Source organism: Blennius ocellaris (genome assembly GCF_963422515.1).
Source record: "Blennius ocellaris genome assembly, chromosome: 14".
Taxonomy (NCBI): Eukaryota; Metazoa; Chordata; class Actinopteri; order Blenniiformes; family Blenniidae; genus Blennius; species Blennius ocellaris.
This window is the reverse complement of record NC_137663.1, coordinates 22,616,038-22,630,663: the sequence shown is the minus strand read 5'-3', so window position 1 is coordinate 22,630,663 and position 14,626 is coordinate 22,616,038.

Sequence of the window (14,626 nt, the reverse complement as noted above, 5' to 3'; positions counted from 1 at the left end):
AGTGCACCAAAAAGTATTAGGAGTCCTTCAAGGATAGGTTTATTGTGTTGCAAAGTGTTTCCTGGTTCCTGCATAATGGAAGGAAATAAAGTCCCTCCTGCACCGCGGCGGCTCATGTCCAGTTTAAGGTTGGAGTTTCGAGTGTTTTAACTGCTGGGCGTGCTTAATGGCATATTTAATAGCCTATTAAAATATGTAGTTCATGATGCTGTCTATATGTGTCAGATAATATTGCCTATCAGGGAACCACAATGCTCTATTAGCTCTCTGATAAGTTTCATAAACTCTGTCGCTGTCCGTGGTCCTGAGCGCTGCACCATAAATCCCCCACCACCGGGGGTCAGTAGGGCGCTTGGCACCCACAGCCCCGGCGGCGCAGTGAGCAATGGAGAAGGGATGGATAACATGAATATAATGTGTCACCGAGCCATTAATCAAATCAATCCCTGCGTGGATGATTTGCGCTGCGTAAATGTAATATATTGAGCACGACAGAGACGGATCTGCTCCCTCAAAATCATCAATTACAACCTGTCCGTCTTGGAAGTGACCCAAGAAAAGTGTCAGCGGCAGGCCTGCACAAAAAGATGTGTGGGGGGGGAGAAGCATTTGGCAGTGACACCGTCGTGCTGCAGGAATTCACTACTTGATGAGCGCGTTGTGGTCTTGAACACTCCTGTGCTTCCGAAATCTGAACAGAGGACACGAAGACACAAATATTGAGTCACTGCGAAAAGGATCTGCCCGGAGAGAAAAAGGATTAGAATACATGATTTATGCGTGAAGCGAATTGACAAGTAGATCTGAACAGAACACTTCAGTAATTTAACACATAAAGGTCAGTTTGCTCATCGTGACGAGTGCGACTCAGCCTGTCACACGGTTGTGTAACGTCTTCTGGGACTCTGAAGTGCTGCGGGAAAAAAAAAGAAAAATCAAGCGACACACATTAGACTTTAAAGGTTCACATTAAAGAGGCCAGAGAATTAAAGCTTAAAAGCTTTTGAAGTCACACCAGTTCAAACAACTAAAAGCTGACAAGATGCCAATCTCCCCCTTGTGTTATTATAATGTAATACACACAAAATTCTGCTTTTGAGAGGCTGTCAAACGCACGTGTCAAACACACTTTTGTTCAGGGGCCACATATAGTCCAATTTCATCTTCAGTGGGTGGGACCGGTGAGATATTGCCATAATAGCCTTAAAAGCAAAACATAATTTATTAATTTTTTTTGTGGCACAGACTACACATGATGAAAATGTCTGTTTTCACACATTGAAGCCTCTTGTGAGCCTTTTTTCGCCCGCAGGCCTTACGTTTCCTTAAAAAAACAAAACAACAACAACATGCATTTCTGGTCAGTTGTTGACTCTAAATTGCCTGGAAGGTGTGTGTGTGTGTGTGAGTCTCTTTCCGTCTTTGCCCTGTGAAGAACTGCTGATCTGTCGGGTGTGTAGACCCGCCTTCAACCCACTGGCAGACCGCCCCAGCCTCCATAAGGGGTAAATAATGAGTCAAGCAAAAGTGAAACGGGAGGAACAAGAAGAAGAGGCCCGTCTGTTGTTCGCGCTGTCGGCCCAGTCCCAAAATGTCACACCAGGGTTTGAACTGCGTGACCAAGCGCCGCTTCTTTTTGAGCTTCTTCCTTTGCGACTGAAGAAGCTTCATTAACCTGAGGGTCAGCATATTTTCATAGCTTTTAAGCTTCCTGTAATTGAAGTTAGAAATTAAAAGTAACCAGTCAAGAGGTTTCCACCCAAGCGCTGACACTTTGTGAATTAATGACAGTATGTAAATGAGCTGCTAATGACTGAATGCTTGCTTTTGTCCGGAGCGCAGGCAGAGCGGCGTTTTGCTGCATTGTTCCACGAAGCCGCCCGGCGTGCACCGCGGACCAGCGACCCGCCGCCGAGGACGAGCACGTATGATCCTTTGTGCGCTCTTCCTCTGCCGTCGCTATCCTCCGACGACTCGGTGGCATTTACCCAAGCAACCTAAATTTTGCAGTAGCCTCCGTCTGTGAATAAATTCCGGGAACAGGCTGAGGAGGTTGCTTCCCTCCGTCGTACAGGTCAGGAAGCAGGAGACGAATGGAAACCGATAATGTTTCAGTGAATTTACCGGGGAAAAAAATGATAGAGATGTTAAACATTAGAGGATTCGAGTAAAACAGAACTTGAAACGCTACGTTGCAAAGTGAAAGTATTATATTTTGAAGAACAAAAAATACAAATAATCCCGAGCAGTTGGGGGATAAAAGCCTTGCTCAGAGACCCGCTGGGGGATTTGAACCAGTGAGCCGAATAGATTTTGTTCAATCCAAATATGTCTAATTAAGAAACAGACAAAATATTGTAATCCATTTTATGGCTTGAAAAGGGGGGGGAGGAGAGACCCTCACTTGTGCTTACTTTTCACTGGTTATATGACCCGAGTTAACCTATAAATGATTAAAATGAAGCGAGCTGAGCGCTGGATGGAGGACTTCAGATATGCCGCTAATCAAAAAAACACAATCAGCAATGAATTAAATTAGAAATTCATCAGATATGCACATTAATATAACAACCTGAGACGGATTTGGTTCTTCTAAAATCCGTCACGTATTACATTTATTCTGTTTGCAGCTCATGATGGAGCCAAGAAGGAAAAGTCCAGCCTCCTTTAAAACAAGGGGAAGCTCCAGTCAGGCTGTATTGCTAGTTCCACGTATCGAATGGATGATAAATTCTGGAGTTTACCAAAAGGTATATGATATATTTGTTGGCCAATATCAGAAAACTTTTTTCTTATGAAGCTGTTGGGTCTGTCAGCACTCATCCTCCACCATGAGAAAATATAGAAAACGCTCCCGCAGCTGCTGACAGTTAAGTCAAACTTATTCCATTCACGGAGGCACACAGAGTCCAAATTAATCAACCTGAAAATTTTGAAAGATTGCACAAAAGAACAAATGGCCTCAGCTTCAATCCCAGTTGTACATATACAGTAATGACCTTTTGAAAAGGAGGGAGTCATAAAAAAACTTCTTCGCATGTTCAAGACTACAACCAGGAAATGCTGTTTGAAACCTTATAGTCATTTTCTTTCATTAAATCAACATTAATGGGAAACGTTTGTCACACAAAACACAATATTTCAAATGGTAGAACGACACTATATTGAAGACTATATTATTAATGAGTTTACCCAATTTTACGTCGCATTTTCGTATTTTCGTATGCACTTTTTTGAAATGCTGCCACTGTGCATGTGCACCTTGGTCATAGTAAACAGCTCCTCTGTAGACATGCCAGTCGATGGACAATAACGCCCAGTCCATATTCTCCTGGGACCTGGTAGTTGTTTATAGTTGCGAGTCGCTGTATTAACAATCCAACTCGACCGTCCGTCCATACAAATGTCTGTGTACTTGCCATTGCTTAGGTTTAGAGCATATTTTCTCTGCACGTGTATGTGTGGGTTTTATTATAAAGGCAAACAGTGCCAACACGTGGCCTGGCATTCATGTGTGAAACTGTTGCAGTGTAAACACAAAACCTTTCTGAATTGAAAATGTGGGAATTAGGCATTTTTACTCGAAACATTGTGTAAACAGTACCTGAGTTTTGCTAACTTTTCTGTTTGAATTTTCTCCGTCAGACCTATGTCACCTTTGGTTGTTGCGTATTGTATTAAATATCACTATTCGATGAGGCGGTTTTATTTGTAAAGTCATGCAGAAAGATCGTTTTGGATTGGGCATGTGTGAGCGAATGAGTTTCTGTGATATTTTGGGGGATGAAACAGAGTTGATAAGCAGGCTTCTACCTTCCCTTCGCCCTTCACCCCCTCGCCTCTGCACGCTGACGAACAGAGGAACCTTGCATCGATTCGGCGGCTAAAAAGGTCCCCCTCAATCCGCGTGCCATTCAAACCGGCTTTCCCCTCCACTTCTTACTCCACCAATTCCATTAACCTCACCCTCCCCTCTGGCGGCCCTCTGCCCCTCTGCCTCTCTGTTAACCCCTCGCGCTTTATTCTCCTCTCATCATTTCTGGTTCAGCTGAGCTCCTGTCGTTACCTTTCCACACACGTCGCTCTCCAGGCGCGATCGTGTGTAGCGGCAGGAGTACCACTGTAATATTAAGTGTGTTGTAAAGTGTAAAAATCACAGGATGGCTTCCCTGCCGGTGTTGCACTTTAACAAGCCTGTTAGAGATTCTGCTGGCAGCGAGGACGCCACGTAGAAACAAATAGTCCAAGTCTGTTTAAAGGTAAACATTATTGCAGCATATTAAAAGAAATCACACCAGAGCTTCAGTGAAGGACGGTGAACTTGAGAAGATGACGAGGCAGCTCTCAACATGCTAAAATGCTGGAGCAGAAGGAGCAGAGCAAACAGGATCATGAGTGCGGAGCACGGGTGCGATTTCTTCAGCTTTTATGTAGTCCAAATTACAAGGCGTATCTACCTCTCCGGCATTGTTAAGTGCACCTCCTCGGTATTTGATCTGCAGGACGGTGTGCAGTTTATTAAAAATGGAAGTCATTCTGAATGAGCCTGTAATGCTCAACCCTTTCAGGAAGTCTTAATGGATCCCAGCCTATCTCTGACAAGGTTAAATGCTCGAGGAGACAGCCAGAAACGTTAACAGCGCAGATTATGGAGAGAGATGAATACTAACCAGCGCACGCGGAGGAAAACCTGCCGGAACATTCATTGGCCCCGTGTGTTTACATGGACCAGATATGATCGGGGAAAGGAATCCATTAACTGCACACTGTATCTCTCATCGTATTGATTCTTCATAATGCTTCATCCATTGAACTGTTAATAATTAGAGACACCTCTTTGACACATTAAATGAGCCCTGGATGTGACCGCGAGCTTTATTTTCACATTTAGATAAGTTTATGAAGGAAATCCAGTGATTTAAGAATGAAATAGAGATTAGATAGAAAATACTGTAATTGATGTGATTTTGAAGATACAGGGGTGTAACTACAGCGAGTGAAAATGGGAGCCGGTTGGATCAGTGAGCCTTGAAAGGAGAGAGCAGACTCTTCAATGATACATAGGGCTCAATACAGAGCCTTATGAATTATCCAAATAAACATCATGGAATTGTGGCTGAGTCCAAAGAACATAAAGTATGACATGCACTGTGGTGCCGTGTGCAATATATAAAAGGCAAACCTTTCTTCTTCACTTTTTTTTTTTATGTTTTCAAACTGTCAGCAGCAATTCATACCAACATTGATATAATTCTCAGGAGAAACTATAAATAATTCACACTTGATTCAGTTGAATCTGTAATTCTTCTTTTCCTTTGCTCGTATATGAATTATTGGGAATCATTTGCACGACCATTTAAAATGACAAAAGCCAAGAATTAAAAACAAAATAATTAAGAAAACCCTTGACAGAATCGGAGCAATAAAGCCGATATCGTGGAACACGTGTTGTGTTTCTGGCGCTTGGTGCTAAAGCCAAATATACCAACACTTGACAACACAAACATGCCTGTGATTGTAATGTGACAGTTAAACTCGTGGCCTGCGGTCAGAAATCTCGGGTGGCTCATGAGGAGTGCTAATCAACAAAGACAGTGGTTATTGGGTTCACTCGGTTTGGCTCGTGGCAAGAGGATCTGCGTTTGATTCTCGGCCAGACTCTCAAACCAGCTTCTGAAGGCACGGAGGGAGCCACAGGTACATTAGATCTTTCAATATTTAAGATTATAGAAGCGCATACTTCTCGTAGGCTGGCTCCATGTTGTCGCCTTCATGTGTGACACATTTTGCGCTCCTGCTATTTTGGTGATTCTACCTCTGTCTTTACTCTGTGCGTTCTGCATGTTGAGACTTTCCAGCATCTGGTCGTGTTCTCTTGTCCAGCCCACATACAAACAACTCCTCAAGCAGAAGCTAACCTCCGAACAGATATTGTCCTTCGACTCATCCTCTGTTCCTGCTTTATCTCAGTGAGGATCAGGGGAGCTTGAGGCTATCCCGGCTTACTCTGAGCATAAAGCCGGCACAGGTCACCTGTATGACACACCAACCAGTCACACTCACAACTAGATTAGACTCGCAAATTAAATGTATTTCAAGAAGAGTTGATGATTACAGGAGTAATTGTGATGACGATTACAAAAACTTTTCCTCGATTCGGTCAAAGAGACCGGAATATCAATCCAACGTGGTCCCATTGTACTCCCGTTGTTAATGTTTACAGCGTATTGTTCTCTGTATGCATGCGTGTGTGTGTGTGTGGTTTTGTTACAAAAACAACCAACAGCGCCAACTAGTGGACCGACATGAAAACTACATAGTTTCCAGTGTTTCCATGCAACCTCAAAGCTTTTCTGAAATGAAAATGCAACAATTATGCGTTTTCACTTGAAACGTTGTTTCGCAATCATAGTAAATAAATAAAAATAAAAATAGTTTTTTTTTTTCATATTTTGTCAAATAAGATGAATGAAGTCAACTTCCTGGTTCCTTTCATGAACACAGATTGATTTAAGGTTTCTCTTAATTGAAAAAATTCACATGAAAGCCTATGAGCGCGGTTTAATTTTGAAAGATGAATAGGTTTTTACAGCTTCAGAAAATGTTCTATTGAAATAGAAGTGAGCAAAAACATCTATCTTGACCATGTGGGTGAAGGACCCCACAATAGGCCTTATTGTGAAGGCCCTGTGCGCATATTACTCTCTTCGTGCTTTTTTTACTAACCTTGCTGTTCAAATTGTGTTTATTACCTCAATTATGTGACTATTTTCCGTGTTCTTGAACAATTTGCAGTTTTTCTCTTCTTGGAATTATGGTTATGACTTGACGTTTTCCTCCAGCAGCTGTGTGTCAAAGGGATTGAAGACGATTTCTTTGTTTTGTTGCGCTGCGTGTTTGAACGTGTGTGTTTGAGCTCCAGTCTGAGCCGCCGCCGCCGTCGCACAGCTGGATGTTAAACCTCACTCCGGCTGGCCCGTCTTCTCTGTTCACCGTTGGAGTGGCGGTATGGCTGCCGCGCGGCACGCCCGCCGACACCTCACCTTCGCAAACGGCCGACTAAGCCGCTCAGAATGAAAATACATACATTCCTGTTGACTAAAGATCATCAGAGCAGCCAATTTGTTGGATTACCGCACACAAGGTCACACGTGGCTACGTAAACTGCGAAATGTAAATCTTCCGGTGGGATGATCGGCCTCTGCACGTGGAGTATGCGTCCTTCAGTTGACACCACTCAGGATAAATTCAGCCTCATTAACTCTGAATAACTCAAAGCAGAGGAATTTGTGCTACAGTTTCACGACATGAGATTGTCTGAATAATACATTATCATTGTTTGTTTGGCGAGGAGCGCCTTTAAAGTCTTTGGGATAAGCTGTTCGTATGCATCTTTAATGTCGCGCTCACACGTCCCCATGTATAATGAATACATTTAATCTGAGTATGCTCACAGATGCCATGGAAACTGTGCTTAAGTTGACATCCTGGCGTGTGTGCGTGTGTGTGTGTGTGCGTGTGCGTGTGCGTGAGAGACATCCTATGAGTATTTTTAGAGCTTCTGGTAAGTGCGATGAGAGCTTGGCTGGAGTTTCAGTGATTATTATGTTTACATGTCCGGGGTTGAGGCCACAACTCTTGTGCCGGTGATCGTTCAATGCGAGGTCATTTTTTTTTCCAGATGAACTATTAAACTATGCCATAAAAAGCACCGGGGCACGCAGCCAAGCTTTGCTCAAAGCTTTCACATATAGAGCGAGGTGAAAGTTCCCTCCCGACATCAAATACAAGCAGAATTGGATATGTGCGTGAAACAATAGGGCTGTATTGTACAGATGGCTTCGGGTTTCTGGTTATAAATGACGCTGAAACGTAAACGCCGCGTTGTGTCAGACTGCTCCTTTAGTCGCCGGGGTCTCGGACACAGAGGCTGGGAATGGCCAGTCCGCCTTTTAGGAGACACGGCTTTCAAAAGGACAACCTGTCATGCGTTATTATGTCTGTGATCTGGGTCAGGCCCCTGTAATGCATGAGTGCTTTTATGGGCGCGCACAAGGACCGGCATGCAGCACGGAGGACCGCCGTTTCAGACGAGACACAATCGGGGCTATTGTGGAGTCAGCGGGGCTCTTATTAGCAGTCGACGATTCGCCCTCAGCTGATGCATGTATGAGCGGCGGCGGCGGCGGCGGCCAGAGCGCCTGCAGCCATCGCTCACACATCCAGCGGCTGCAGATTTGCTGAAAGTGGCACAAGCTGCTGAAGGATACGTGAAGCGCATCCTTGCCCTTGTGCACAAACAGCAAAGCATAATAATTACCAGTGTGCTGCTTTCGCCACTGGATGCAGGATGAGTTGTGACGGCAGTGTGTGTGTTTGTGTGGCGAGGCGGCGAGGTGTGTGTTTGGTGGTGGGGGGGGGGTACTGATAATGCACAAACCAAGGAAGGAATTTGTGTTGCGGTGGCTTCGTTATTAATTCACTTTCTCCTCATGCGTTGCCTCACAAAGTGTCGTTTAAAATGTGATATTTCCTGGCATATTTGCATAGAAAGTAGAAGCTGTTCATCAGTGGTGAGCATTCTTAAATCAAGGGTGTACATATACATGTACGTTCAGTCTGTTTACACTCAATAACGAACAATACGAATGGTTGGAATCCTCACAGATTTGTCGCATAGAAGGAGTAAATTTAGTCCCGTGCCAGATCGGTTTTATCGTTTAATTCATCAAGTTGAAAAATATTGTGGGAGGTATTTTGTTAAAGCAGGATTTTCTAAAGCAGAAGAATGATTCAAAAGATGCTTGTTGTTGTTTTTGTTTTTTTTCTCACTCAGACTTGAGAAAAGAGCTTTTTTTTTCTGGTGGTTTTTTCATTTTCTGCCCAGAGAACACATAATTTCTGTGATTACTTTATTCCAGAGATTTAAAGTTCTTTTTTTAGTCATATTAAAGCTTCACACTGAAGCTCAGCCTTCCTGAATTTGTGTCTCCGGTTATTAAAGAGAGCATGTGGTTATATAACTGAAGTTTCTCACCAAACAGAGGAGGAATATGATAAATACATGAATATTATAGGATCCTTCACTAAACTTCAGATGTGAACATAATCAAAATACAGTCGCCCAATGTGATGATGTCTTCTAAATTTTAATATTTCTTTTGTTTGACTACAGATGCAGCATTTTAGCAGGGATTTTAATATTTATCTATATCTATCTATCTATCTATCTATCTATCTATCTATCTATCTATCTATCTATCTATCTATCTATCTATCTATCTATCTATCTATCTATCTATCTATCTATCTATCTATCTATCTATCTATCTATCTATCTATCTATCTATCTATCTATCTATCTATCTATCTATCTACCTATCTATCCATCTTATTTATCTTATTTATCTTATTTATCTTATTTATCTTATTTACTTGTAACTTCTTTGGAGGATGGATGGATGGTAGTTTTTGGAAAGGCGCTTCAGATCAAGACGGTCCCTAAACCTCACATTTTTGCCTGTCCTCATCTTTGCACTGCCCGGACTTGATCTTTTCAGCCGCCCCACTTCATAGTCACTTTTTCCTGTGTCTGACCTTTTGCCTTCCTCCGAGTTTTTGCCTTTTTGCCCGCACCCCGAGTTTGTGTTTGGCTGCAACCTGCTGACCGAAAGTAAATTTAGCGTTTTTCCTTTAGCCCGCTGCCTCCTGTGTACTTCTCTTCAGGTGAACTTGTTACATAAAGTCTGACATCTCTGTGCCGTCGCGCTGCACAGAACTATTAAAAATACATCAACGAGCCACACTGTTGCACTGACATGTCCCTTCATTGCGATGAAGAAAGACGCTGCAGTTTATCTGAGGTTAGCCCACGCACAGATCAGCTAGACAAATCCGTATTGGTCCAAATATCTGTATTAATGTGCATCTAAACATAATCATCAAGAGGTTCTCAGTTCAATGGTATTTAAGTGGCGTATGCTGAAAAACCAGAACTCCCGGCTGTTTGGCCTGTCTGACTCGACTTCACATCAAAGTAAATTAAAGTTAAGAAAGAAAGAATCTGGGAGTTTTTATCGTTACAATTGAGTTGATTTTCGCTGTGGTCTGACTCTGAACATCATCAAACCGTTTAGGCTGACAGTTAATGCTCTGTTTGGACGGTTGTGGCGAGTTCGTCCTGCATCATCGGGACACGTCATCCTCAGAGAGAGACAGCAGGTCACCCTGCACTTTGATGCTTCAGACGTCTTTATACAGCAAATGGGATCCTTTGAGCTTCTTGGAAGTAAGACGGCGTCAGTGCTGTAGTGGATTTACTGTTCCAAAAAGTAAGCTGTGCAGTAAAAGCAATCTAATTATACAGACTATACCTTTAGTTCTTGCAGCCATAAGTGCTGACTCTGCTGGATTTTGGGGGATTTCATGACCCTCAAATGCTGAAGTTTACCAGGTAGCATTAGCATATTTAAGCTGGCTACAGCATGCTACCAGTAATTAAGTGAAACATCTGCTGACAAGTGGATTATCATCTTATTTAGTCCTGCCGCTGAGGACAATGAAGTCACTGCGGATCTATACGAGGACGTGAATGTATCTGGTGTGGTTTCAGAGGGTATGTGGTATCGTTGACACACAAGCGATGTTGAACGTTAGACCTCCTGATGGATTCAATAAAAAAGAGGCACCGTTGTGACCAACAAGGCTCTGCACTTATTTTAGCTCGGTCCCTCAGCAGATTTAACTGGTGCTTGTCTTTATTGCGCTCGAGTCACAGTCATGAAAGGCAATAAGATTTTGATTATACTTGATTATATTATACTTGAATCCACAAAATATACTTCATCAAAGTATCCTTCTCAGCAAATATTTTGTGTGAAAACACTGGGGTTAGGGTGCCATAATAACTTTTGTGATAAACTCTAAAAGTTTGTCTTTGTTGTTGTACAGAGTATGCGTGATTAAAATGTCTATATTTCCCCACAAACCAAACCATTTTTAAGAAAAGTGACTTCAGTTTCAACATAAAGCCAATTTTAATGAAACCTTCTGGTGGAAAATTGAAAGAAACAAAACAAAAATATAAAATTAATTCTCCTAGCTGCATAGTTGCATTATGGGTGTTTTTACAAACTCACCCTGATAGCATGGCTTTGAAACTAATTTGCTTACAATGAGGTTGCTATCTTTCATGGCAGCATCACCGATGCTTCGGTCTCAGTGTTGCGTTCAGTCCGCTACTGTTAAGAAATTTGTTTAAAAAAAAAAAAAAAATCTATGTTTTCTTTGAGATTTCTTTGCAATTTTCTTGAGGGTTTTTCGCCGGATTTTAGCTTCTTGAGGGTGAATTCTGACGTTACGTTTGCCACCCTGCTGTAAATGCAATACGAGTCGTCTTTATTTTGGATTTGTTCACATAAAAAAAAAAAAAGCATCTCTGTCTTTTGATCCCGTGCGAGCAATGACCTCCTCCACCAAGAATCAGGACAATTGAATTTGAAAAGTCCAGTTAGCAAAGCCAACCCTGAGCTCAGATTCAGCATAAAGGTGATTCACTGTAAACGCGCAGGCTTAAAAAGGAGGGACAGCTTTCCCAAATGACCTTTTTTTGATCCTGTTAAAAGTTCTGGCAGATGTTGCACTGGGCAGCACCGACGAGAAAGGTGTGACAGAAAATCAACAGCAGCAGCAGCAGCAGCAGCATCCTTGCGCCGCCGCTCCGGCTGCTTGGCACCGAGCCATTTACTGCACCAGGGAGCTGGACGCCGCTCTGACCTCCTCGCAAACTCCAAGGCTTTTCTGTCTCCTCCTGCCATAAAACCGCTTCGTGTGGGTTAGTGCAAATAAAGGACTGCACTGCACTCGTGACTTCCTACCCACATGCGGAGGAGATCACTGGATCAATAGCTGCCCTCGGCTTGCCTCCCCAATGGCTCATGCCGGGGCAGCGAGTGTTGTCTGAGGCACCGGGACCGTTTCCTCAAATAATAGTTTTAAGGGTGCCCAGCGTTTCTATTTCCTATAACCTCAGATCCATTTTCTCTGTTAACTCGGAGCTTGGCATCTTGCTGCACCTGCACCAGCCCCCATTCCTCTTAGGTTAACTCATTAAATACTCATTTATTCGCCACTGTGCAGTTACTGCCAACCACTTAGCTTGAGGCCAGGGCTTTTTTTCCTCCCATTTCTTCGGCCCAGTCTTCACCTCCTAATTCATATAGAGATGGGCTGAATCCTTCTTTACCGACTCATTGGGGGATCCGCCACACTGAGACGAGAAGGAACGGGAAGTAATGTGTCCGATATCCAAATAAAAAGTCTGAAATGCTTTAATTTCCTCGTAAAAAAACTAAGTCATCCAAATGAGTTTCTCATCCTGGTGGTTTCAGCTGCGTTTCAGTTGTTCATGCTGGTTTGTTGTTGTTTTTCCTTTTTCTTCTTTGACAAAAGATTCGATGACTGTTGATGTATCAGCTCGCACTCATTAATGAGATCTTTTCTCTTTTAATCACGGTGTAAACTGGGCTCTTTGTTCCCCGATCATACGTGGTTCAGAGAAGCTTGTTGTACTTAGCAGGAGAGCAAATGTTTCGTTGGGCCATTGACAGGCGCGTTTTAATGAGCACCAGCAGCGTACATAAAAGTCAAAGTTTATTTCGGGGAAATTGTTCCTATGAATTCAAGGAGCTACCACAAAATAATAATAAAAAAATAGGTCAAGTGAAGCATTTCTATGTAATTCCCATGATGGTATTGTCTTCCTATTTACTGCACATGATTTGTAATCTGCTTTAAAGTATAATACTCATACATTAACATATACAAAATTTGACATTTACATTTGGTACGATAGACCAATTTATGTCAAATTATACCTGATTTCTAAATGACAGAACCCACAATTTGAAATATTTTGCTCATGAATATGTTCAGCAAAAAAAAAAAACTCTCCTCAGGTCAAACTGACCCAGTCTCGCTTTATTGTTTTATAAAGTATGAAGAATAAAAAGATTTCACAACTCTCTGACACTCTATAATCAACCACAGATTTCACATGTGTTTTTGTAAGATACCGGAAAAAAAGATCACATTTTCAGAAAACCATACCGAATCACAGGCCGGTATTAATTCCAGGCTTTTGTGTCAGGGTATTATTTTAAAACTCAAACAGCACTCGACTGGAGAATATTCTCTTTATGGACAACTTCTGCTCTGATTCCATGAAACACACTCTGTAGGTCACGATTCAACTGCAATTTGGCACAAATTCAGATTTCCTTTTTTGCCAGCTGGAAAAAAAAAAATTGTCTATGGAGCAGTGGATTGATCTGTCGACTCACAGCAGAAGGATGTTGGTCTAAACTTGGCTGGCTTGGATGGTCGGGATCATTCTTATGAAGTCTGCATGTTCTCCATGTTGGTGTGTGAGTTTATATATGTGTGTGTTGTCTCCTTTTAGTATGAATGCCTTTATGGACCGAGATGTACATTTGACCAAATATTCGCCGTGAGAGGTCACCGACATTAAAGCACGTGAAGAAGACTGATGAATGATCTGCAGCCAAAGTAAATGAGGTGGTTCAAAGGGCTGACTTTTAAATAACCTTGAGTGGTTTGGGTAGAATAATAAACTGAGCAGTCATAACGCATGGCTTCAGCTTCCATTTAAAATGTAGTAAAACCAGTAATAATGCAACCTGCCCATTTACAAAGCTGCAGGACCTACAACGCACAATTGAGCTTTAGTCTATTTTAGTGGGTTATTCACATCTAAAGTGCCAAATTAACAATACGTCTGATTGTGCCTCATTTTGAGAAAAGTTGAAAATGCTGCTGCTATTCAGTGGAATAAAAGGCACTCGAGCTTGCAGTGGTTTGTCACAATTCTTGAGTTAAGTTTCGTAAATGCTGCTTATTTTCTGTATTCACTCAAAGTGAATACAGAAAACGTTCTTTGTGTTTTGGGTGTGTGTTTCCATGAAAACGGTGCTCTGAGTCACAAAACACAGCTTTTTGAAAAATGTCACAAGGTGGTACTTTTTGAAAATGCTCTGACTCCGTCTCCATGGAAACGGAGGAAAACGCAACTTTGCTGAAATGCTGCTCATGCGCACCACGAGCCCAACAAACAAACCACATCGTTTTTCAGCGTTTGTGTAAACGGACACCGCGAGAGCCTGCCACGATGTAATCCCTAGTTTTAATTTGATAAAAGCGTGTAGTTAAAATTCAGTCTTTTCCCGTGCATATTGTCTACCTGCCGTTCGATCTTTTAAGATTTCATCTGCGATTGTACGGCTGCACTCCCCCTTCACCATCCAGCTCATTAAGACGAGGTTCAGTAAATGCATGAGGAGAGAGGACCTCCTCTTAACTCTCACCCACTCCCCGACGATATACGTGTGGTGAATCTAGTCTCCCTTTCCTGCCTCCAATATTTCTGTCCCGTATGCTGTAGGACGGAGTAAGTCAGCCCAGCGGTGTGGAAAATTGCATCATTAATTGGGAATCATCAACAATGAATAGTTGATAAGTAATTTAGCATCAGCACTTGTGGGGGGGGGGGATGAGCTTTTCTCAAAGAGTAACTCCCCCTCTATTGTCTCTGACACGATAAGGCTCTGAC